Source organism: Pongo abelii, chromosome 19 (genome assembly GCF_028885655.2).
Source record: "Pongo abelii isolate AG06213 chromosome 19, NHGRI_mPonAbe1-v2.0_pri, whole genome shotgun sequence".
Taxonomy (NCBI): domain Eukaryota; kingdom Metazoa; phylum Chordata; class Mammalia; order Primates; family Hominidae; genus Pongo; species Pongo abelii.
Window position 1 is genome coordinate 19,658,538 of NC_072004.2, and position 24,839 is coordinate 19,683,376.

The window sequence follows — 24,839 nt, forward strand, 5'->3', positions numbered from 1 at the left end:
AGGGACTGCTTTGGAGTGGCTGCTCCCATCCCCATTCCCACCCCCAAACCTACCCCTCCCCCCACCCTGGTGCGGGGTCGGTCGTGGGCAGGTGTCCTCTGCTTTGGCCTCAGCAGATCCCAAGATGGAAGCTGGCAGCCATGTGGGCATGTCACTTGCGCCAGCTTTGTCCTGCAGTTTCTGCTTCCTGGAGAGTGGGGCGCCCACCCAGGAGAGCACGGGCACACCCCACACCTCTCATTTTGAGGGTGCTGGGAGGTGGGGGACCTAGGTCCTGCAGCCCTGTGCTTGTCCCGTGAAAATTAGCCTAGGAGTCCCGTGTCCGCCCATCCACGTGGAGCCCCGGGAGCCTGAACAGTAGCATGCAGCGAGATGAGGAGGGAGAGAGAACTGGAAAAGGAGAAAGAGAGATGAGGAGAAGGGAATGAGAGAGAGGACGAGAGACTGGGAGAGAGACAGAGGAGACTGAGAGGATAAGGAGGGCGAGAGATGGAGAGAGAGACACAAAACGCAAAGAGACAGAGAGAGACGTGCATGAGTAGGAGGTTGAGTTACTCTGGATCCCAGTTCCCAGTGAAAACTGTAGGTCGCCATCACCTAACCACACGTGCAATAAAGTCTTCTGCCTGCTGCTCAGAGCCCTGAGAACCCCTTCTCGTGGAGCAGAAAACCTTTGACTACTGCCCTTCCTCACTGCATTTTTGTTTTCTCTTCTGGTGAACCGTGATGTCTTGTCTATTGCCGTCCTGGGCTCAAGGATCCATCAAAAACTGACGCCGCTTTTGGGGAGGATCTGCAGTGCCTTCCACTCACCAGGCTCCCCAGGAAACTTGTGTACTTGGCTTGGGCCCTAAGCAGCTGGGTACATGCTGGGGCTCTGCTTCTCTCTTTCAGTAAGAAGGAGAACTAAGAAAGAGACTGAAGCATGGTCTGCGGAGAAGGCACTTGTGCAAACACCAGGAGAATGAGGGGCCTGAGTTGTCTTCATTTCTCCTAAAAGCATGCATTCCCGGCTGGGCGCGGTGACTCACGCCTGTAATCCCGGCACTTTAGAAGGCTGAGGTGGGCGGATCACCTGAGATCAGGAGTTCGAGACCGGCCTGACCAACATGGAGAAACCCCATCTCTACTAAAAATACAAAATTACCCAGGCATGGTGGCACATGCCTGTAATCCCAGCTACTCGGGAGACTGAGGCAGGAGAATTGCTTGAACCCAGGAGGCAGAAGTTGCAGAGAGCCGAGATTGCACCATTGCACTCCAGCCTGGGCAACAAGAGTGAAACTCCAACTCAAAAAAAAAAAAAAAAAAACCACATGCATTCCCTCCCAGGCCACTCTAGTGAGGGCATGAAGCACAGCATGTGTGTGCGTGTGTGTGCGTGTTTGTGTGTTGCAGGGGTTACAGTGGACAGGATGTGGGAGGGCAGCTGCAGCTCCAAGCTGCAAGTCTTTCTGATAGAATGCTTAAGATTCCTTGGACCACAGCAAGAGTGTTTTCATTTGCACCCATTTTTATTAGCATTTAAACCTGTATTTTTTGTAGCATGTAAACCTGAAGCTGCTTAACTATTCCTTGAAGCATTTACACCAGTGGTTCCCAACCTTTTTGCTACCTGAGACCAGTTTTCTTGAAGACGACTCTTCCACGGACCCAGGAGAAGGGGAAGGGATGATGCGGAGATGATTCAAGCCCATTACATTTATTGTGTGCTTTATTTCTATTATTATTTAACTGTAATATATAATGAAATAATTACACAACTCACCATAATGTAGAATCAATTGAATCAGTGGGAGCCCTGAACTTGTTTTCCTGCAACTACATGGTTCCATCCGGGGGTGATGGGTGACAGTCACAGATCATCAGGCATTAGGTTCTCATAAGGAGCACGCAATCCAGATCCCTGGCATGCGTAGTTCACAGTAGGGTTCGTGCTTCTATGAGAATCTAATGGCACCGCTCATCTCACAGGAGGCAGAGCTCATGCGGTAATGCGAGGGATGGGAAGTGGCTGTTTCTACAGATGAAGCTTTGCTCACTGGCTGGCTGCTCACCTCCTGCTGTGTAGCCTGGTTCCTAACAGTTGGGGATCCCTCATTTACCCAGCAAGATAAATACATTGTTATGTCAATTGAAATTATTCACCTTGAACCACCCAAAATTACCCCGCGTACCTACACCCACCCAAGGGTCCCGTAGCACACTTTAGGAGCTGCAGACAGTGAGCCTGGAGCTCCATGGAGCATTCCATCCCTTCACCATCTGTGGGCTAACAGGCTGCGTTCGTTTCCTAGGGCTGTTTTATAGTACCACAGACTGCACACCTTCAACAACAGAATGTTACTGTCTCACAGTACTGGAGGCCATGAGTCCAAGATCAAGGTGTCAGCAGGGTGGGTCCCTTCTGAGGCTGTGCAGGAAGGCTCTGTTCCAGGCCTGTCTCCTGATGCGTGGGTGGACGTCTTCTCCCTGTGACTCTTCATTAAGGGTGATTCTGGTGAGGGCTCAGAAGAGGAGACTTGGACAGAATGTTGGTAGATAAATGTGCCAGTGGAAACCAGAGGGTAGACGGGACTCCATCCATACCCAGGGATTTCTGGGGACAGACCTGTCTAAGCAGCTGCCATTCCCAACCGAATTCTGTTTCTGAAAAGCCAGGCAACAGCTGGGGCTGGGCCCTCTGGGATTTGTTTAGTGACCTGGTTATGTGGGAGGCCTGGAGTGGGTGGTTGGGTGGGGGGTTTATACCCTGAGCACACCCACAGTCTCCTTTGAACAAGAGTATATTTGGTGGGATAGTCTGAGGAACATCAAGCCACACTAAACTACCACACTGCAGCTACAATACATTAAGTATCTGTTTGGGAGATACTGGGTTTTGTTGTGAGTCTACCTTGTCTTTATCCTTGGATGCTTCTATAGCTGATCATAACATTTTCAAGAGCAGGAGACCAGAGAACTCCTCCTGGAAACTTGGGTCTGGTGTTTCCCTGTTCCACCCAAAGCAGGCAACACATGTTAAAAGGTAAATACACTTAAATATATACATATAGAAATATATTCACTTAGCATAAGCATAAAAGTTTAGGAAAACAGTTTAACAAATCTGCTTAGGTTATATCAAGAAACTTACAGTATACATCTTTTGACTCAATAGTTCCCCACCTAGGAATGTTTCCAAAAAAAAATCTCAAAATGCAGATTTCATGCACAAAAATATTCACTGAATAGAAAAGCCTACAAGCCTAAAGCCTAAAACAAATGTTCAGTAATAGAAAAATGGTTAAATAATCATCACACAGTGTTCATTATGTAATCATAAATAAGGATTTCTAACAAGTCAATAATAGAATGCTTACACATTTTACATGTCGCTTATACGGTGAAGTGACAAAAAGCAGGACACTTGCACGTGAATAACCAGCTACCTCTGGGGAGGGGAACTAAGGTGTCAGGGTAGAAGAAAGGCTTCACACTGAATGCTGCTTTGTACTATCTGGATTTTTTTTAGCCTGTGAATATACTACTTTAAGAAATTTTTTTAAATGCATTTTAAAAGTACAGTAACCATTACTAAGGATTTGCTTTTATGTTTTCTATAATGTGGACATATTACTTATATCGGCATACAGTATTTTTAATACATATATGTCTTAACATATTCCTAATATATATTAAGAACAGCTTATTAATTTTATTTTCTGAAGGAATAACAAACAAAACAAAGCAGGAAGACTGACTGCGTAATATGCGGGAACTACTGCTGATTCTTTCATGGTAGAGATCGAGGACATTCTCTTGGGCCCTCAATCTCAGAAGTCAGCAGGGGAAAGCAAGCTCAGTCACCTACATGTTGACAATCAGAGTGTCTGTCAGGTTGCCCAGGGACCAGGCTGCTTTGGCTCGAACATTCAGAGACTTGTCTTCAAGTGACATCAATATTGTATTTGTTGCATCTGAAACAAATATGACATCCTATAAGACAAAACAAAACACTGAAGTTACTTTAGCAGGTCATGCTGCTACCTGTGAAATTCTCAAACTTATTTTCAGATAAAGCTAGAAGCCTTCATGCACATTTCTACTTGGAAATAAAAATTCATCTACTCAATCAATTTACTGTTCTTCTGATATTTTACAATTTGGACACTCAAAAAAATCCCAGGGGAAGCTCCCATGATTTTGGTATGTGCCATGGACACCCGAGAAGCCTATGGATTTTGCTCTTATGAACATCGAATATATAACCTGGCCTAGGACACCAAGCAAAGAGTTATCTGTGAACTCTTTGCTTGGTTGATTTCCATCTTGGGAAATGATGTTCTGAAAAAGAAATCCATTTCCAAAACACATCCTATGTACTACACACCACTCAGTGAGATAAATGTCACCAGTAAGAGTGAAAGAGGACATTATTTCCTTCTTAGTAAAAACTATGTCAGCTTTCTAAATGATGACTATCACCTGGTAATGTCCCATTTCATTTTTATTAGATCATTCATTAATTTAAGCATTTATTGGGTGCCTAAGGTCCCAGGCAGTGTGCTAAGTAATTAAAAATTAAAAATAAATAAATACCATATATATACATGGTAATGCCTTAGTTCATTTATATATATGGTATATATATGGTAATATCTGCAGTTACATATATATAACTGTATGTATAACACTATATATATATATATGGAGAGAGAGAAAGAGAGTGTGAGAGAGTGTGTGTGTGTGTGTGTGTGTGTGTGTGTGTGTGTCTGGCTCTGCCACCCAGGCTGGAGTGCAGTGGTGTGATCTCTGCTCATTACAACCTTCACCTCCCAGGCTCAAGTGAGCTTCCCATCTCAGCCTCCCAAGTAGCTGGGACTACAGGTGCATACCACCATGCCTGGCTAATTTTTAAAATTTTTTGTAGAGACAGAGTTTTGCCAAGTTGCCCAGGCTGGTCTCAAACTCCTGAGCTCAAGCAATCCACCCGCCTCAGCCTCCCATGGTGGCATGAGCCACCACGCCTAGCCCATGACCATATTTTAGTAGCAATTAAAGAAATCAGATTACAAAGCAATTTAGTTTCCTTTACCATCCAATGCAGGAGCTCTATATCCACAAAATAGGGGTGTCATGGACTACAAAAGGGGCACAGAAGAGCTAAATAGGCTCACTCTGACCTGTCTGAGACAGGGAAAAGGCACACAGACTCCCAGGGCCCGTGAAGTTGCAGCTTTCACTAAGCGATTCTTGCTGTCATTCAGCCCAAGCAGCACTGTGGTGCACAGGATCTGCCTGTCATTCTGCAATGAGAAGGCTGACAAGGGAAAAATGAGAATGAAATAACTACGAGCCAAAGGCTTCCATAAAAGATGTGAAATATCTGTGTCTGAGAGCATATTCAGGAGTTGAACGCCATTGCGACCTTGAGGCTACCGTGGCAAAGAGCACGTTCAATTCAGATTCCATGATTATCTGAGTACCCACTTTTGTGCAAGACACACGCGGCATCTCATCACATTTAACCTTTATTAAAGTTGCCTTCTTTATAGAAGCTCATTTATATAAATAAGAATGGATGCAAATGTCATTGAGGACTAAGGAAAAAAGCAGTCTGAATACTGCTATTCTGAATAGCAGTATTCTGAATGTTTGTGCTCCCCCAAAATTCCTATGTTGAAATCTTCACTCCCAGGGTGATGGTATCAGGAGGTGGGGCTTTGGGGAGGAGATTAAGTCATGGGAACAGAGCCCTCATGAAAGAGATTAGTGCCTTTATGATTCAGGCCCCAGAAAGCTGCCTGCCCCTTCTACCACTTGAGGACACAGCTCACATGGTGCCATCTGTGAGCCAGAAAGCGAACCCTCCCGAGGCACCAAATCTGTGTCTGTCAGTGACTTGATCTTAATTCCAGCCTCCAGAACTATGAGAAAGACATTTCTGTCGTTTAGAAGACACCCAATTTATGGTATTTTATTATAACAGCTCAAACAGACTAAGACAAATACCATATGTGTTGGACAACAAATCTAAGTATTTTCACATACTTGTTATTTTTCACATGACTATCATCTTACTGATGACAACACCAAGTTTTAGAGAGGTTAAGAGTCAAAGAGCTAGCAAGTCGAAGAGCTGGGCTTCAACTCAGGCCTTTTAAAGTTTGGATATGAAATCTTCCTGAAATCTCTCTGCCTTCCAAGCTTCTGCTACCCTTGCCTCTACCACCTACATTCTAACGCACAGGGGGAAACAGCTTTCCTGATATATTAAGGCTTCAAATTTTCCTATTTGCTGTTCCCCAGTGCCCTCATCCCCAACTCAAGTGAACTAGCACCTTTTCATCAGAGATGCTGCTGAATACTGGTTCAAAATGCAAAAGCACCAAATTCTAGCTCTGGTGCTCCAGCCATGATGTAAGGGTGACAAAACACTCTTACGTCACCGGCAGATTGCTGAAGGCCTCTGGCAAGATGGAAGACAGGACATCACAGGCACTCGCCTGGAGAGTTGGGTGCTCCAAATTCTGCAGGGCTCTGGGTAAAGGACCGTTCAGCATCATAGTCCAGAACATCACCACCTGGAACGGAGGCAAAGGAAAAGCTGCAGCCCAAGACATAACAGGGGAACCAACTCAGAGCTAAGCCTACCAGAAATGGCCTTAGTAGTGAAACATTTTTCCTCAAAGCAGCAGCTTTCTGTAAATGTTTTCATTGGTTCTTCTTCCACAGTGATGAAAGGACTTCAGAAAACAACTGCAGTGTTTAAGTCTCCCATTCAACTCCTGTTGATTAGGAGATTGCAGTCTGATAAAGTTACACAGCAACAGTGATAATAATCAAGAGGAGGCTGAAGATGGTGATGACAGTAACAGCAACAGCAGCGGCAGCTAATGTTCTTCAGAGAGCTCATCCCATGCCAGGCATTGCTCTAAGTATTTTACACGTATCAACTCATTTTATTCCTTGGCACAAATAAATGGGGTCTGTAGCATTATCCCTACTTTTTCACACAAGGAAACTGAGGCACAGACAATACAACTTGCTAATCAGCAGCAGGGGTGAACTAGAATCCAGATCAGTTGACGCTCAGCTAGGGCTTTTTCAACTACTTTGCAGAGTCCGTGTGATAATAAAATGTAATACTCTGTGTAAGGTTTCTAGCGCAGGGCCTGGTACACCGTGGACACTCTTAAATTGGGCAGTAGGTTCTGTTATCAGCACTTTGAAGAACTACCTCACTTCACAGCCTCTAAAGTAGCCATGTCAACAGTTTCTTTTCCATGCTTTATACATATCCTGCGATCTCATGTTCATTTGTGAATCTCTGTGGTTTAGCTTTGTTTTGGTTCTGTCCCATGGACCTAGTCCTAGGTTTTGCTGTGTATTTCACGCACCAGTTCTGTCTTTCTTCTACTTCAGCTCCTGGAAACCCAGTCTGGGTCCTCCCTGCCCCACTCCAGAAGAATGTGGACAAAAAGTGGTTGTCAGTCTCCAGGATGGCACACAATTACACTCACCTACTAATATTTACACCTGTGTAGTCCCCTCCCATACTGAACAGGCTGACCTGTGTAACCAATAGGATGTTGTGGAAATGACAGCATGACACCTCCAAAGCTAGGTCATAAAAAGCACCACAGCTCTGTCTTGCTTTCTTTCCCTTGGATCACTTGCTGTGAAGGAAGCTGGCTGCCATGTCAAGCAGCCCTCTGGAGATGTCCTCACGGGGAGGAAATGAGTTGAGGCCGTCTGCCAGCAGCCACACTAATTTGCTGGGTCTATGGGTGAGCCACCCTGGAAGAAGATCCTCCAACCCCATCAAGTCTTGCAACCTGTCAGTTGACTGCAACCCTGGGGGCATCTTGATCCCAACCTCGTGTGAGAACTAAGCCAGAATCACTCAGCCAAGCCACTCCTAATTCCTGACCCACAGAAACTGAGAAAATAAATGTACATTGCTTTAAGCTGCTAAAAGTTTAATTTGTTACTCACTAATAGACAAGCAATACAGAAAACATGTCTTTTTTTTTCACAGATGAACAATACCTGAGTGTGAACAGTTAAGAGGCTTGCCCCAAGTCATTTATCTAGCAAAGGGAGAAGTTTGAATTCAAACCTAGTTCTGTCTGATAACAAAGCTCAACTCATTTTCCCACACATGTTATATGAAAGCTTTAGTGGCAGTCTAAGGCAGGGATGAGGGTTAGAGTCTTTAATTCACTGCAAGGATGACAGAAATTGTGAAGGGAAAAGAACAGGCAGAATGTGGAGGGCAGAGGGAGCAAAGACCACCAACACTGAGCTGATTTTGCTTTTAGCACTAAGTAGAAGCCTTTTTTGGTGTGATCACATGCCCTTCATCCATCTTTGGAACTGGCACAGTGTAGGGGTAGCAGAAACAACCTGAAATCACAGGAATTGAATAGAGTCATGGTGGGGCTGGTGGGGGGTTGGGGGGACGCAGGTAATGGAATTACCTCCTATGTGTTAGCATCTTTACATGTCATTCGATTTTTCAGCAGCCTTGTGACTGAAGGGTTATGGTTTATTATTCCTTTTTACAACTAGGAAACCATGCCTATAACCACATATCCATTAAGTGGCTGATATGGTTTGGATGTGTGTCCCCTCCAAACCTCATGTTGACATGTGACCTCCAATGTTGGAGGTGGGCCTAGAGGAAGGTTTTTGGGTGATGCAGGCAGATCCCTACTGAATGGCTTGGTGCTATCCTTGTGGTAATAAGTGAGTTCTTACTCTGTTATTCACATGGGAGCTAATTGTTTAGAAGAGCCTGGCATCTCTCTCTTGTTTCCTCTCTCACCACGTGACATGCCTACTCCCCCTTCACCTTCCACCATGACTGGAAGCTTCTCGAGGCCTCACCAGAAGTAGATGCTGGCACCATGCTTCTTGTATAGCCTGCAGAACAGTAAGCCAGACAAACCTCTTTGAAAAATAAATTGTCCAGTCTGAGGTGTTTCTTTACAGCAGCAGAAAAGAGACTAATACAGAAAATTGGTGCCAAGGAACGGGGTGTTGTTATAAAGATACCTAAAAATGTGGAAGCAGCTTTGGAACTTGGTACTGGGCAGAGGTTGAAAGAGTTTGGAAGGCTCAGAAGACAGGAAGACAAAGGAAAGTTTGGAACTTCTTAGAGACTGATTAAATGGCTGTGACCAAAATGCTGATAGAAATACGGAGAGTGAAAGCCAGGCTGAGGAGGTCTCAGATAGAAATAAAAAAGTATGGAGAACTGGAGGAAAGGTCGCCTTTGTTACACCTTAGCAAACAACTTGGCTGCATTATGCCCATGTCCTAGGGATTTGCATAAGGTTGAACTTAAGAGTAATGACTTAGGGTATCTGGTGAAAGAAATTCTAAGCATCATTCAACAGGTGACGTGGCAGCTTCTCACAACCCTTAGTCAGATGTAGGAGCAAAGGAATGACTTAAAGTTGGAACTTATCATTAAAAGGTTAGCAGAGCATAAAAATGTGGAAAATTTGCACCCTGCCCCTGTACTAGAGAAGGAATCCAAGCTCAGAGCAACTACTTGCTAGACAGATTAGCATGACTAAAAGGGACCCAGATGCTAATAGCCAAGACTATGAGAAAACAGCCTTGAGGGCATTCCAGAAATCTTTGAGGCAACCCCTCCCATCACACACCCAGAGGCCTAAGAGGAAAGCGGTTTTGGGGGCCAGGCCCAGGGCCCCACTGCCCTGCACAGCCTAGGGACACTGCTCCCAGCATCCCCAGCCATGGCTCAAAGGGCCCCAGACACTGCCTGGTTTTCTGCTTAGCGGGTACAAGCTGTAAGCCTTAGTGGTTTCCATGTGGTGGTAAGCCTGCAGATGCACAGAATGCAAATGTGAAGAAGGCTTGGGAGCTTCTGCCTAGATTTCAGAGGATTCCCTAAGTCTGGGTGCCCATGCAGAAGCCTGCCACAGGGACAGAGCCCCCACTGAGAGACTCTACTAGGGCAGTGCCAAAGAGAGACGTGGGGTTGGAGCCCCCACACACAGTCTCCACTGAGCACTGCCTAGTGGAACTCTGGGAATGGGACACGGCCTACACCCAGCAAAGCCAGAAGGGCAAGGCTGCCAGAAGCCTTGGAGGCCCACCCCTTGCACCCGTGTGCACTGGATGTGGGACATGGAGTCAAGGACTATTTTGGAGCTTTAAGGTTTAATGTCTGTCCTGCTGGGTTTCAGATTTGTGTGGGGCTTGTTGCCCCTTTCTTTTGGCTGATTTCTCCCTGTTGGAATGGGACTGTTTACCCAATGCCTGTACCACCACTGTATCTTAAAAATGAATAACTTGTTTTTGACCTTACAGGCTCCTACGTGGAAGGAACTTGCCTTGAGTCACAGCTGAGATTTTGGACTTTTTAGTTGATGCTGGAAAGAGTTAAGACTTCAGGGAACTATTGGGAATAGGTGACTGACTGTATTTTACAATGAGAGGAACATGAGATTTGTGGGGGCCAGAGGCAGAATGACATGGTTTGGATGTGTGCCTCCTCCAAACCTCATGCTGAAATGTGACCTCCATCACTGGAGGTGGGCCTAACAGGAAGTGTTCGGGTCGTGGGGGCAGATCCCTCTTGAATGGCTTGGTGCTGTCCTTGTGGTAATGAGTGAACTCTCACTCTATGAGCTCACATGAGAGCTGGTTATTTAAAAGAGCCTGGCATCTCCCTCTTGCTTACTCCCTTGCCATATGACATACCTGCTCCCCCTTTGCCTTCCACCAGGATTAAAAGCTTCCTGAGGTTTCCTCAGAGGTAGATGCTGGCACCACGCTTTTTGTACAGCCTGCAGAACCGTGAGCCAGATAAACCTCTTTTCTTGATAAATTGCCCAGCCTCAGGTATTCCTTTATAGCAACATAAAATGGACTAATACAATCATGTTCCCTAAATTTGATCCCATGGCTTTGGATATAAAATCCCTGGCTCTTTGTCTCTTGGGCAGGCTGAGTAACCAGACTAGATTTTATGCAAAAGAAATATTAGTTTTACGATTGCTGGTTATATGTTATACATAAGCCTACCACACACTAAATTGCAAATAAACTGAAATGTAAAATAAAACCTATTTATACTAGTTTCATGTTTTCCTGGATTATAAAACATAATTTTTGACACTGGAAGAAACCATATCATCTACTCCACTTATCACTGAACTTCAAAATAAAACTGCAACTGAAGCACTAATTAAAGAAAAGTATGAATTGACATTTATTTACCAAGAAGACTGGTACTCTCTGATCAGGTGCTGCAGTGGAATCCGGTTTATGCTGCTGTGTTAAGCCTGTGCCCAGTTCTTCCAGAAGCTGCCAAGAAAAAAGTATTACTGAAGCAGAGCATTAGAACTAACGAACGACTTCATTTTAGTCTGGAGATCACCTCAAATCAAGGGGAAACATAATTTGAAACTAATTTTCTTTCTTTTTTCAATCACTCTTAACAGAGGCATTCTTTCAAGGACTGAAATCAACAGCTATATCTTATTAATTTATTACCGAATCAATTCATGGGGTTTACACGTAAGAGCTGAAAACAGAAGAATGTATGTTTTCCTTACCTGAAATCACTTTAAGCAATCTCAGAATTGAAAGACATGTGGCAGAAGAATATAAAGTGAAGAAAAGGAAGGATATAAAGTGAAGAGAAGGAAAAAGCACTGTGGTTTTGATGAAAATTACCTTTGCTCCATGAAGCTGAATGGATGGATCTGCTTCCCCCATGCACTTGCAAATCACCTCTCCAAGCTCCATCAAGTAGGCTTGAGTCATTGAAAAGTAGCCCCTTGCCAGAAGAGCCAATAGCTGCAAAGAGAGCATGGAATTAACCCTCTAAGACCTGACTGCAAGGCTGCAATATCCAGAAAAGTGTTATATTTCAGAAATCGCTTATAATTTAACAGGGGCTGAAATCTGTTGAATGAAATTAAGAAGCATAATCTTTATTTCATGACTAATATCAATTAACTGTATCATAGTTTTATGGTGCTTTAGTATATGATTGCTTTTCATTAATGTAATCTCATGTAAGTCTTGCAACTATTCTTTAAGGTAGGTATTAATTGAATTTTACAGCTAAAGAAACCAAGCCTGACAAGATTAAAGGACATGTTTCACGTGGCCCAGTTAATTAGCAGCAGACCCCAGGACCAGGCCTAGTCTCAGATCATTTTTGTAGAGAAAAAGTAAACTCTTTTATCTAGGATTGTTTTCTTCCTTTGAAGGAACAATTATTTTGTTACTCTAAGCAGGTACAAGACCAAGGAGAAGCTTATAGAAAATTAAACACTTAAGTTGCAAAAATCAAAAATTAACTCTACAATTTCACTCAGAATTATTCTACAATCTATTACATCCACCTGTCATATAATACCTGAAGTGACTAAAATAATTTGCAATCAAAGAACAAAAAGGAATGAATCTGCTATTTTACAACCAAGGAACACCTCCCCAAAACAAAACAACAACAAAAATACACCACCCATACCTAAAATACAACTCCCACGAACTGATACATGGCTTGGTTTTACCTGCTTGCTCCTCACGGTCACTCTGAAGGAAGAATGGTTACTTCCATTTCAGAGATGAGGAAATGAAACCTCCTACCTGTAAGGCCTCCAGTTGCATAGGGGATGGTTCGTAGGTGCTTCCTACTGCAGAGCCAGCATCGCTACCTGAACAGGAATCCTCCTTGGGCAGTACGACAATGGAAATGCAGAGTGGAATGAGCCAGCAGGGCTCTGAAGACCCCTTAGGTGAGCTAACTGATGTTTCTTCCAGAGAGGGTCCTGCAGGGGCTTTCTTCCACCAATCAGGAGGGCTGAGGTGAGGGGTTGCTGAATTGCTATTACTGAGTCCAGAAGAACACGGCTGTTGCAGAAGTAGCTGGACTTCAGGTAAAGGTGTGTGGGTGGACCCTATAGCTCCCAAGAGTGTGAGACTTCACACAGGAACATTAACATCTGTCAAAGGAAGCAGTAAGAACTTATTATCATGGGAACAGCTACCGTAAATATGGTAGTTATCCCTGCAGGCAATTAAGAATTAGTAGTTCCTTGTGTAACCTGAATCTAATCAAACTTCTAAACCTCATTTCCAGTTTCGAAATACATGGGACAGGAGAGTAAGTTAACACCATAAAGAAACAATCTGACAAATTGAGAATGTGATTTATTTTGTTATCTTTGGTGACAGAGTTTAGAGTTCACATTCTATAAGACAATTGGGTTGGATTCTTTCCTAAGTCAGTTTGATATAAGAAAGATGGGTGGGGGGACTCTAGATTTAAAAAGACTACAGTGACATAATAATTAAATGCAACGCACATACCTTGAATGAACCCCGGATTTTAACAAGAAATATTTTTAAAAAGCTAAAAGGTCTGTGTCTAGACTCATTTTTTTTTGCATGTGATGTCCAGCTGTTCCAGCACCAACTGTTGAAAAGTATCTGCTCCTTTGTTGTAGATCAGTTGACTATATTTATGTGTGTCTATTTCTGGGCTCTCTATTCTGTTCCATTGATCTGTTTCTCTCTTCCTTGGCCAATATCACATTGTCTTAATTACTGTAGGTTTATAGTAGATTTTGAAGTCAGGGAATGTCAGTCCTTCAGTTTTGTTCTCCTCTAAAAATACTGTGTTGGCTATTCTGGGTCTTTTGCATATCTATATACATTTCAGAATCAGTTCATTGATATCTGCAAAATAACTTGTTGGAATTTTGATTGAGACTGCACTGAATCTATAGATCAAGTTGGGAAGAGGTAACATCTTCACAATATTGAGCCTTCCTATCCATGAACATGGAATCTCTGGTCCATTCATTTAGTTGTTTGATTTCATCAGAGTTTCACAGTTTTCTTCATATAGATCTTGTACATATTTTGTTAGGCTCATACCTAAGAATTTTGGGTTTTGAACATTTTAATGAAAAAAAGTTACTTGAGGATAAAGTCAGATACTTGAAAGGAACCTTTGAGACATGGTGCACTCTCCTCAGCTGAAGATGCAGATAATGAAAAGTTGGTACAGTGGAATGAGCAGGGCTTGTTTTCAACTTATTTCTGCCATGAATGTGATGGGAAACCTTAGGGGAAGACTTAACTTTCTGGGTTCCTCTTTTACACATTAGTGTAAGTAGTGAACTGGACTTAGTTACACCTCATTATCTCATTTGAGCCTCATAAAAATCTTATGATGGAGTTATAATTCTTGCTGTTAGGAAGAAATTAGGGTTCAGAGAGGGCCACGGCCATGAGATGGCAAAAATGGGAGTGGGCCCCAGACTCTTGGATTGACTTCAGGTCCCATACTCTTCCCACTATGTCACAGAAAACATCCACTGTTCCTTCCTTGTTACAATTCTGCCTGAAAAACTGAACTCATCAGAATGTGGTCTGATCTGAAAGCTTGCAAACAAAAGAAAGGCAAATCTACAAAAGGCAAGTGTTTATAGCACACATACATTATGTGTGGGAGGAAATAATAAGACTGCACTTAGTAAAGATTTGAAGTTCTGGGATTTTATCTGAACTTCATAGGAAATAACGTTAAAGAAGTTAAATTTTGTATTCCAGTTTTTCTTTCCAAAAAGTAGGTAATCTCTACCTGTACATCTGTCTGTCTAACCATCCATCCCTCCTCTACCTATGCATAAGGGATATAAACTAACATACTCCTGAGGGGGGCTGCTTGCACCTGGCTCAATCTTAATTCTAAAGGGATACTCTGGTCACTGCCCTGGGCATTAAACAGGCATTAAACTTTACAATTAATTCTCTAGCTCACTTCCACTGGGACTTGAGGGGTCAATTCTTGCAACAGCTTATACTCCTGAAAAGCTGAGAAGAATAAGCAGAGATCTCTTAAGAGTTATATAAATGCTTTGAATATATACATATATCTATATCTATATATATTTACTAATAGTCTGCATCTGACTGATATAAAGAAGCCATCAGTTTTAAGCCACTACAAACCTTTGTGGCAAATATAAGGCTTTATCTGGTTCCAGACTTTGGTCAGCAGGCTGTTTTAGATGATTATAAGGTGCATTTGATACTAAACTTGCAAGGCACTGTAAAACACAAAAAGTAGTTCATCAAAAGGCTTGATTAAACCACAGCATAGAAACAAATTTTGCAGCATTTAATTAAAAAAGAAAAGTTTTCACACAACTAAAAATTAGCCCTTTTAAAAAAAAATAACACTTGTATTCTCATTGGTACAACTAAAGATAAAGAAGTATTTTTAGCAAATAATTTATTAGGACATACAGAGATTATAGGTAAGATCAGTCAAGTAGGTACAGACTTCCAAACAGTGTATTTTTAATAAAACTATTACATAGTTATATTCTTAAGTCAAGTTACTTTTGGGCTATGTAAAACAGTATACAAAGTTAAAACAGAGAAGCCCCCTCTGGAACCCACAGTTGATACATTACCTTAATTATCTGAGTAAGGATCTGTGAGAATGATTCCAACCACCAAAGCTAACAAAAGACATCTGTGTGACTCTCTAATGCTGGAAGCGATCATGACGGAGAAGGGGATAAAAGCCCTCCTGTGTCACTGGTATCTTCAGCAACAGAAAGAAACTGCTTTGAGCCTTCCAAGATGGCAGATAAAACTTGCAGAGCACAGGCACATGTCTGAAATTTTGGGATGATTCACACTGATTAGTTGAAAATTAGGAATCAGATTCCCTTCTTCCTATACATATTTAATGTTCAAAGTATTTACAATCATTTCAATTGGAAGAATAAAGGCAATGGGATTATCTGTTAGTTCCTAAAAGCTAGGTCACTTGCATCCCACACCTAAAAAAAAATCTTTATTTTATTCTTATTTTAGAGACACAGTCTCGCTCTGTCACCTAGGCTGCAGTGCACTGGCGCAATCATAACTCACTGCAGCCTCAAACTCCTGGGCTCAAGCAATCCTCCCACGTCAGCCTCCCAAGTAGCTAGGATTACAGGTGTGTGCCACCACACCTGGCTAAAAAAAAAATCTAGAAACCCATTGCTGTTAGGTTTTTTACAGTAAGAAATAAACCTAAGCTATACCACAGCACAAAAATCTGAAATCCTAAGCATGAGAATAAGGATTAGAGGCCTGGTTTATTCAAGCAGAATGCCAACTGAAAAGTTAGAACTAAACAGCCCATGGGGTAGAAAAAATACATGTGCCTAGAGTCTGTTTCCTATCAAAGTTCCTGAGAACATTATGCCTCATATTCCACTCTGAAGTATGTGTGTTCAATGTTAACTTAAATAGGACTTTAGGAACTTTGTGTACATACAACTTGGCAGACATCATTAGTGATCCAACTTTTAGAAACATTCTTAGGTACAGGAAATAACATTGCCTGCAGTGACAATATTTGACAATTCAAAAAAGGAATACCATTAAGTACAATCTTATGAATGGAAAGGACAAAAAGTACATCTTTGTCATGGACTGCTGTATTTGTCAGCAAAGGTGTCATTGGCACCAAGATTTTCTTTATAAGGTTGAAAGATTACTTTCAATTGGTACTCTGACAATTTTGTAGTATTAAAAATCAGAAAGGAAAAGAAAGCCCAACTTTACAAAAACGGGATATAGGTAATAAGCATAGGACTATTAATACGGAATAATATTGTACTCTCTTTGGCCAGCTCATCCAAAAATGACAATTAACATTTCCAGTCAAAAAATTTAAAAGCAAGGAATCAACATTACAATTCTAGAATCTAACCTAAATAGTTACTCAATGTGAAGCATATCTGAGTTTGGAGCAAAAAAGGTTTTCCCAAAAGCCTTCAATTATATTATCTCCAAACAACTAGGTAATAAATCACCAGGCAGGCCTTTTATAGAGTGGAGTCGTAGAAATCTAGACTTACTGCTATGAAGAGAAATTTGAAGTACAGTAGCATCAGACTTCAGAATTAAGCATAATCCCCTAAGGTGGGAAATTGACAATGTATTTGGAAACCGTGTGTATATGTGTGAAAAAACGAGAGAGCAAGAGCATGAACACAAGTCAGCTGATCCAAAAAGGACTGAGACCAGGGGCTGGCAAACTTTTCTGTAAAGAGCCAGTGTCCACATTTTATATTTTAGACTTTGCAGGCCAGTTTCTGTCACAACCACCCAACTCTGTGATTGTAGCACAGATGCGTAAAGGAATAAATGTGGTTGTGTTCCAAAAAGACTTGATTTACGGACAATGAAATCTGAATTCCATAACAATTTTCACATATCATGAGATACTATTGTTTTATTTTAAAACCATTTAAAAGTGTGAAACCATTCTTAGCTCACAGGCCATACAAAAGCAGGTGTTGGGCCAGATTTGCCTTACAGGCCACAGTTGGCCAATCCCTACCAGAGGCTGGTCCAAACTCAACAAGATAGATCTTACGCTAAACCTTCATTTCTTTAGAAGACAATTAAAAATCACAATTCCAACAGCTCACAAACTGAATGAAATTAAGAATCGAATGGAAAGAATTGAACTAATGTTCCAAAAGTCAAACATTTTAGCATAATTTTGGCATCTTCAGGGGAAAATCATGACTATCACAGATGAAAACAAATGTCATTGAAATTGGTTATTTTTTTCCACTAAGTTATAAAATCTATATAAAAATTTGATACTATATCAAATTGTACTTCTCACAGTTCTGAGTTAATTTCCTTTAAACTCTGTTTAACATATCTTTGTTGTTATAATTGTTACTTAAGATACTGAATCTGGTACAAGTTTTGCTTCATTTGTTCTTGTATCAGTATTTAGTATCTTGTTTTCCAGTTCTAATCAGCACTTTCCGCGGAAATTACTAATGTACAAGCAAATCGTAACAGGTGGAGTCTCCAGAGAGCTCATCTTGTTAAGTTTCTATTGTCTGAATATTTAAAACGATGAATGAAAGGCTTTTCAGTCTTACAAAAGTTAGTGTGCTTGGTCTTACTAGTGTATAGTTTCGTCTCCTTGGACATGAAGGCTTGTCTAAAGCTAATAAAACAGAAAAGTACTTTTCCTTTTTTGCTACTTAAGAACGTAGCAGAAATGCTTGCTGAGGTAGCTTAGTCAATCCTAATTTTTTTCTCTTTATGTGTGTTTGGTCTCACAATATTTCTGGAAGGGTGACAAAGAAGTCCCTGCTGGGAGTGGGTACCACTGAAGTTTCCATGCAGGGCACATGACTGTTCACATGTTCTTTTATTGGATCTCACTTCCAAAGTCAGTTGTCTTTTACATAACGGCATTTCAACACTGTGTCAGGGACTCTGGGTTGGGAGGTATCTAAGTGATATGGTTTAGCTGTGTCCCCACCCAAATCTCAACTTGAATCATATCTCCCAAAATTCTCCTGTGTTGTAGGAGGGACTCGTGAGAGGTAACTGAATCATCGGGGCTGGTCTTTCCCCTGCTATTCTCATGATAGTCTCACAAGATCTGATGGGTTTACCAGGGGTTTCTGCTTTTACTTCTTCCTCATTTTCTCTTGCTGCCGCCATGTAAAGAAGTGCCTTTTGCCTCCTGCCATGATTCTGAAGCCTCCCCAGCCATGTGGAGCTGTAAGTCCAATTAAACCTCTTTTTCTTTCCAGTCTCGGGTATGTCTTTATCAGAAGTGTGAATACAGATACACTAATTAAAGACTGCCTGTTCTTTGCTAATACACTAAGCAAAGATTGCCTGTTCTTGCCTGGCCATATGAGAGAAAATCTACCATTCCGTAACAGTTAACAACTCCAACCTTTTCATTCTCTTTTCTAGTTATACCATCTATTATCTAGATTTCGATTTGTTTTCACTTTTTATAGTTATCTAAAAGAGCAATAAATCATCATCATGAAATTTGTAAATTGGGATAATTCTCAAGGTACCAAGACAAAGGTTTGCCCTGTAGTTTGTTTAAGACAAGTCTTGATGATATTCTCCATAATATGCCTTTATAACACCTAAGGAAATCATATACAAGAAATTCTTAAATTAGTCTTGTTATTTTTATTGATAATTTGCTCTGTCCCTTTTGGAAGCATATAAGATGTGCTCTCTGAAGCACATTTCCAACATGGAAACGTGATCATTTCCCAAGTATCACGGCACTGCCAAATCCTAATGGACATTTCTAAGTTTTCTTCTCCCCAATTAACCATTCTAGCATATTCTGTTTCAATTTCCTAAAAAGTAGCCGCTGTTTATTGTTGGCATTCTGACTGGAAGAGTCTAATCACCTTTTCTTCCATCCATTTGTCTTTAGAAAATTTCTTAGTACACCAGTTAAAATTGTGCTTCCAGCTGAGTATGCCATGGGTCATATCAGACCTGCCATAAAGTCAAAACTAATCACTAAGCACTTCAATGACAAGATAAACTACAGTTGTCTTATTTAATCCTGGCCAAGAGGAACTCCAGCCATCTAACTCTATGCACAAGGAGCACCTGACATGACCACTTGGCCTGGAGTCATAGCAGCTCTTTTAACCTGGTCAATCCAGAATGCTGTTCCATTCTAATTACATTATCTGTTATTTTTAATTTTAATGCACATAACTTTTTAGAAGTCTTTATTTTAAAAGCCCGTCCCACTGGGCCGGGTGCAGTGGGCTCACGCCTGTAATCCCAGCCCTTTGGGAGGCCGAGGCAGGCACATCACCTGGGGTCAGGAATTGCAGACCAGCCTGACCAACATGGAGAAATCCCATCTTTACTAAAAATACAGAATTAGCTGGGCATGGTGGCGCATGCCTGTAGTCCCAGCTCCTCGGGAGGCTGAGACAGAATTGCTTGAACCCGGGAGGCAGAGGTTGTGGTGAGCTGAGATCTCACCATTGCACTTCAGCCTGGGCAACAAGAGCAAAACTCCATCTCAAACAAACAAACAAACAAACAAAAAGAACAAACAAAAAAAAAGCCTGTCCCATGACATCACCTGCCACAACACTTTTTTCTAGCATATGTCTTGGTGCACAGTTAATTATACTATGGACAGACTGCAGAGGTATGCTCCAAGCTTTGTTGTAAACAATAATCACCACACTTATTTAAACCCTTCCAACCTAACACTTGATTAAAAGAATCTCTTAAGTACCATCATTTCACTTGCCATTACACTGAACTAATTTAATTTCTTTCATCTTTTAAAATCCACTTTAAGTAAGATGACTTTTTTTTTTTTAATTTCTCTAGAATTTTCTTGTGGCTTTTTGTACTGGATCTACGACATCTCTAGAAGGAAGTTCTGTATCTTTTTTCCTCAGCACATCTCTTGCATTCACCAAAGTTAAACAGCAAGAACAAGTCTAAAAGGTACCTAAATCAAGGAGATGGATAAGACCACTTTGCTATATGTGAAATTTCTCATGGCACTTTAAGTGAAATGTAAACATTTAAAAACCTATGAAGATATAAACATCATGAAAATTATTCCAATTCATTTTCATCAGCTATGACCTCATCACCTTTTTGTATTCATGTTCTAAACCCCCATGTCTCACATCCCCTTGGCTGGGCAGCTGTGATACAGGTGATGAAGCTGGGCTGCTTCTTGCTCCACAGCACCATCTCCTTGGCCACTGCTGGCAGCTCCCCTACCTAGCTGGAGGGTCTTCATATATATATTTTCAATATTTTTAGTAGCTTTTATTTCAATTACTCTAATGGCTTCATTACTGATTTATTCGCCACCACTCATTTTTCCATTTTTCTCCCAGGTTCTCCTTCACTATCGATTTAATTAATTTGTAAAATTTCTGCCAGTTTAATTTCCTAGGATAAGGAGTATTCGAAATACCCCACAAGTCATTTTTTTGTGTGTATATAAAATTGAGGCTAACTTATTTTTCTTTACCTTGTAAAAGCTTCTGATGGGTCATCCAGAAATTTTTTTATATCGTAAGTTACTCAAGGAGATGACTCATATGGAATTCCAACGTATTATGGTTACCACCCCTGACCCTTTAAGGAGTAATCTTAAAAATAGAAAAGGAACAATATGCTGTTGGCCTAATTAAAACTTCTCTCTTTGTGGGCAGTTGGTTACCTGAGGACACCCAGATGCCATTCAGCATGACTTTTTAATGTTCACTATTGTAAACAGCAGGCTATTTTCCTTATTTGGTTAAGTGGTTAAATTCTGGAGAGGAATTAACATATTCACGCAGAGGCGAATATTTGATCAGCCATGAGATATCTTGCTATAGGTATCCATACCTGCCATTTTTTTCTTCTTTTTTAAAAATAAGTTTTTCTCATTAAAATATGTAAATATTTATTACACGATTTGAAAACTGGAAAAGTTGCAAGGTAAAAAACACGTTTGGGATTCTACTGTATATATAATTCTATATCCTGTGTTTTCACAGAACATTTTGAGCATTTTTCAAAGCCTTATGCATCCTTCATAGCCATCATGTACCAGGATATTCTACTGAGTTGTTTAAGCCATTTCTGATGTTTTCTTATTATAAATACCACAGCAATCAACATTTTCATAAAAGGAAGAGAAGCACAGCTGCTTCAGTGCAGTTCAAGGGAGACACCAAAGTTAGAATTCAGTGTGCTCGGGCTTCAAGCAAGCCCTGGGGCAGGAAGCGATCCTACATGACCAGCCTCAATGTATTCTTCACATAAGCCCACTTCCCATTTTCCTGTCTGTCCAGTGGATCTCAGGTCAGAACTTGGGTCAGTGTTACTAACAGCTGTATTCAGATCAGAAAGGATAAGGCAGAGAAAACAGTAAGGATCTGTAAATTTTTTCTTCCTATTATAAAGCTTCGAGTTTAAATTCTCTTACCTCTGGAGAAGGGTCTTTCAATGTAAGAGTCATCAAGGACACTGACTGTGGGCTGCCAAGTTCAGGCATATCAGGAATAAAGGCTGACCAGTAGCCATAAAGAACTTTTTTTTAAATCGATTTCATAGTAGAAAGAAAACAAACTAAGCCTCCTTGGCGAACTTTAGCTTGGTAAGACCTTTCATAACCAAGAGAAAAAAGGAAAAAGACTTAAAAAATCGTTTTTTTTTTCAAAATGCAAACATGAAATGGTATTTATTTCCACCAATTCAAATGATACATTCAAAAATTAAACATTCTAAATAATCCCTAAAGATGTCAATGTGTTATTAAAAATTTCTTTCAAACCACAATCAAAACATGTTAAGACAATTTGTTTCTATAACAAGTTATTAAGGCTGACAATTAAAAAACACAACTGGAGAACAAAAGGACAACATACTGATATCAGGAAACTAGTGTTAGACAGGAAACACTGCCGAGTATCCATCCATCCATTCAACGAATATCTACTGAATGACCTATGTATGTGCCAGGCATCATGCTGAGGCTGCCAGACATAAACAAAGCCCCAGCCTTGACAAGTTAGGCAGCAAGGGACAGTTAAGGAGATAACTATAATATATTATCAATAACACTAAGGCAGAAAAGGCTTCCCGGGGAACATGATTTCTGAGCCCATATCAAAGATGAGTAGTGGTTAGCAAGACGAAAAGGCAAAGAAGAATATTCTAAGGAGAGGAATGACATGTGCAATGGCAGATCAAGAGAGCAAGTGGTGTTCTGAATAACACCACAGCCCCCAGAAATCAGGCTCTTCAAGTTAAACACATGCAGCAGTCAAGTTAAGTTACAAACTTACATGCAACTTAGAATACAAGGTATAAATGTAACAAAATACTACTACCTCATTTTACTCTGCATGCCTCCTTCAGCATCAGAATAGTCTGACTCACTACTGCTGACCCTTTTCCAACTGGAAGAACTGAAGGGTAAGGAGACTCCATCTTTTCCTGCAGCTCCACTTCCACCTAAAGGCAAACTCTGGACACCCAGGGAGGAGGGACACCAAGTGTTCCCTTCATGCAGATTCACTCTGCCTGTGCCAGTGACTGGGGCCACCTCTACTTCACCACTGGATTCCTTTTCCTCCTCCTCTCCTTGCTGGATTTTCTTTGGTTTTACTTTGGATTTTTTTCTTTTTATTCTGATTTTAGGAGCAAATGAAGACACATATAATAGCTACTTCAGAATGGCTTTTCACTGAATCGTTACTTCTTCATTTTAAAGTGATTAAATATGTCCCCAACATGTAGTATAAAGAAAGAAGAAAAGAGAAAAGAAAAAAGTGGAACTTCTTTAATACCCTAAGCATCAGGCACGATGCTAAGTGCTTACTGTCTACTATAAGAAAGAAGGAATGAAATACACAAGACACAGTAAAACATGTGGCCTGGGTTTAAATTGTACCTCTGTGCCTTGGGGCAAATCATTTAGCCTCTCTTGAGCTTGACCTTGCTTATCTGTAAGTATGCGGCTAATACCTTCTACCTTGCACAGGTGTTGTGAAGGTATTCAGCCTTCTCAACTGGAATTTCTCAAGAGCATTAAAGCCTATAGAAAATGACTTGAGTGTCTATTTTATCAGTTCTTGGAGTAAGATACATAGCTAGTACCACTCCACATGCCTGCACAGAAGAGATAGTTGTCCATTACATACAATGCTCATTTCAGGGCTTTGGGTCTCTGTAGAAGTAGATACTAAGTAGAAGCCAATTTCTTTCTTTCTTTCTCCCTGTTACTTTCTTTCTGATATACAAGTTGTCTGGAAACTGTGTCTTCCTCCACATTCTCAAAGTCTGTGGCCCTGAGGCAGGAAGTTCCCATTACTTGTATCTTGAACTACTTATTGTGGCCCCCAGACCCATACTCTTTTATTTGCTACCACAGTGATTTTTCTAAGACACAAATCTGATCACATCATTCCCCTATGTAAGATTCTTTGATGAATCTCTATTGCCTATGAGATAAAAACCCAAACTCCTCAGCCTCCTGTACAAGAATCTTATCATTCGGCCTCTGCTACACAACGGCTCCACTCTTTCTCTCCCTGCACTGAAACTCTAGTCCTACTAGTTAACAAATGGGCAATGTATACTCTCATTCTCTACATCTATGCACCTTTTGTTTTATCTGCATGAAACACTCATTCCTCCTTGTCTGTACTGCTACTCACTCTGAAATCTCTGTTTAGCTATACCTTTAAAAAGCCTCCTCTTCCTCCTGCATTTAGACTGGGTGCCCTCAATGTGTTCCCAGAATACTCTGTGAATATTCTAATGAGAGAAACAATAATATTGCATTGTAGTTGTTTATTTATCCATCTTTGCCTTCTCCCTCAAAATCCTAAAAGCAGCCAGAGTCTATATACTTAGTGCTTAGCACAGCATCTGGAACACACCAGATGTTGGGTAAATGCTGAGTGAGTGAATGAGGACATAATTTCTAATAAGAAGCATTTTGATCAGGTATGACATTTCTGGAAGTGAATCCTTGGCCACACATCTGTATGCTCCAGGTTCTCCAACCGAAGCAAGAGGGAGATGGCAGCTATCTGGAAAGGCTGGGAAATCAGGTGAATGTAAGGTGTGGAGATGGTGCACTGACTGATAGGTGGGCTTCTAACAGTCTGGAGACGGGTTGGCAAATTATGGCCCAAAAGCCAAATCCAGCCCAGCACACAGCCTGCTTCTGCAAATAAAGTTTTAGTGAAACACAGTCATGCCCATTCATTTACATAGTGTCTATGGCTGCTTTTGCACTGTTAAAATAGAGTTGGTAGTTATGACAGACACCTGAAGTATTTACTAGCCTAGTAGAGAAAGTTTAGAGAACATTTGTTGACTCCTGGTCTTCAGCATCATGGGGATGAGAATGCTTGGTTTGAGGTATAAAGTGAATGCTCATTTTTATAGCTGTTATACTGACTACACCTCTAAGAAGTATAAGATGCTTTAACTGGTACTTT

General features: G+C 41.1%; 1 pseudogene; it reads right to left on the minus strand.

Annotated features, from left to right (window-relative positions):
* Positions 1-66: 66 nt before the first annotated feature.
* Positions 67-23,698, minus strand: LOC129056865 (HEAT repeat-containing protein 6-like; annotated as a pseudogene).
* Between the last annotated feature and the right edge of the window lie 1,141 nt (positions 23,699-24,839).